Below are 2,668 nucleotides of genomic sequence, written 5' to 3'. Positions count from 1 at the left end.
TATCATTCAGAATATGTAAAGAACTCAAAAAACAAATAATCAAGAAACCAAATCACCCAATTAAAAGATGGGCTAAAGATTTAAACAGAGAGTTCTCAAAGGAAGAAATAAATATGGCAAAGAAACATCTCAAAAAGTGTTAAACATCATTAGTAATTAGGGAAATGCAAATTAAAACCACCTAAGGTACTACCTTACCCCAATCAGACTGGCTAGGATCAAAAGAACAAATGATACCAAATACTGGTGAGGATGTGGAGAAAGGGGAATGCTCATTCGCTGCTGGTGGGATTGCAAACTCATGCAACCCCTATAGAAAACAGTGTGGAGAACTCTTTAAACTGGCCACTGACAAAAATGACCCCCATTTATGTGACTTCATGTAGCCTCATTACCTGAATGAGCAGGTGAAATCCATCAAAAAACTGGGTGACCATGTAACCAACTTGCACAAGATCGGAGCCCCTAAATCTGACATGGCAGAATATCTCTTTGACAAACACACCCTGGGACACGATTATGAAAGCTAAGCTGACTTCCCCAAAGCCACGGAGTGACTTCACAGGTCACTGAGGGAGTGCATGCATGTTGGGGCTACCTTTCCCTTTTCTATAAGTCGCACCAAAACATCTGCTTAAGTTCTTTAATTTGTACCATTCCTTCAAATAATGACATTTGGTACCCCCCCAAAAAAAACCTAAAAATGAACCTACCATATGACCCAGTTATACCACTCCTTGGCATATGCCCAAAGTACTCATCCTATTGTAGAGACACTTGTACAACCATGTTTGTTGCTGCCCTTTTCACAATAGTTAAGAGATGGAAGTAACCTAAGTGCTCCTCAACTGATGAGTGGTTAACAAAAATGTGGTATATTTACACAATGGAGTTCTATTCAGCAGTAAAGAAAGATGAAATAATGAAATTTGCAGGTAAATGGATGGATCTAGAAACTGTTATACTAAATGAAGTAACACAGACTCAGAAAAATAAAAGACATATGTTCTCCCTCATGTGTGGATCTTAGCACCAAATCCTTTTAAATTCCATATCCTTTTAATAAGATGATACTGTACAGCGGTCTCTTCTGCATGAAATAACTACCATCATCACGGCTTCAGCTGTGCCTGATCGCTAAACATAGTCACAGTTGGGCTTGTTGACAGTTGTGCTCATTCATTAAAGGAGGACCAAGCAGGATCATTGGACCCTCACCAGAGTGTCCAGCCACTCTTCCCAGCCAACTGTACATAATTTGACCCTAATCACACATGGTCTCCTGGATTTGGGGAGGCTGAAGTATACAATCTGGGAAAGGCTAGGAAGAGAAGGCAGGACACATGCTGGGTAAAGGCTTTCCAGTGTGCTTACCCTCAGGTCTTCCATACACCTCAGCAACTCCTCAGTTATCTCAGTAAGTAACCTCAGTCAATTCATTTTCCCCAGTAAAACTTTAATCAAACATTGGTTTGACACTAGCACTTTAAAAGGGAATAAGCATTGCTTAGTATCATCAGGAAAAGAATTCTTAAAACAGATGGAAAATTGTTAATGCTATTATATCTCATAATTGTTAAAAAAGAAAATGAGAATGTAAAAGATGTTAAAAGGATATAAGAATGGAGATATTTTACAAAAATAGAAAAATGAGAAAGACTAAGCAATTGATGAAGGTCTGTGTAGGTTTGTTATGATAGATAAAGGATGAGACAAAAGTCATATACACAGAATCTTAAATTTTCTAAGGTCATCATTTAGTCAACTCGTTTAAGGAACAAAATATATGTCTAGTCAAGGTTTATCTGAGAATGTTTGATTTTTTACCTAAGCTTTATCTGTATAGCACAGGGTAATTAAAAGTACCAGACTGGTGTAACTAACCTTATTGGATGTTTAACAGCCACACTTTGAGACGTATACTAATCTGGTCAGAGGGACTTAAAGAACAGTTTTTGCCCCTTGCCCTTCAAGGTTGACTAAGTTCCAGGGGACTATGGAGCATCTCTCAAAATGTCCTGTAACTGAGGTGAGTCACCTGTCCTCTTGTTCAGGGAGGCCATGGAGACCCCACGAGATGGACTTGAACCACTGTCCAATCTACAAAGAGGAGGGTCAACTCAAGAAGAAACATCTCCTCCATGCTTTCAAGTGAAGCCAGCCATGGTCAAGCAGGACCTTTGACTTAACTTCACATAGATGGAACTGGTAAAAGAAAGGAGCCGGGGCTCCTCCCAAGCCCATGTGACCCCTGAGGAACAGATCCTCAAACCACCTTAAGTGTAAAAATAAATTATTTTATTTGGGCCAACTGTATGGTCTTAAACACCCAAAAGGAAAGTATAACCAAGGTGAAAAGTGATCAGCATATTTCTTTAAGAGTCCAAGGGATTACACTTCCCAGACATTAGGATTAAGTCCATATAAAAAGTTATTCAGACAATTATTTCTCATTGATGATTTTGTTCCTAACCAGAAAGTGCTGCTCAGATGTAAGACTTCAAATCTTGGTCTGCAATACTGTAGCGCCCACCTGTAGCTAAAGGAGGCAACCAGCTACTGTTCTAAAATGATGGATAAATTGTTTTCTCCCCCTACCTAGAAGCCTTTGGGAGGGAACTGGCACTGATTCTAACCACTCCAACAGCTATCAAAATACCTGAAAGCA

The sequence above is a fragment of the Nannospalax galili genome, unplaced genomic scaffold (assembly GCF_000622305.1).
Source record: "Nannospalax galili isolate Female #2095 unplaced genomic scaffold, S.galili_v1.0 scaffold103, whole genome shotgun sequence".
Lineage (NCBI taxonomy): Eukaryota > Metazoa > Chordata > Mammalia > Rodentia > Spalacidae > Nannospalax > Nannospalax galili.
This window is presented reverse-complemented; position numbering follows the sequence as displayed.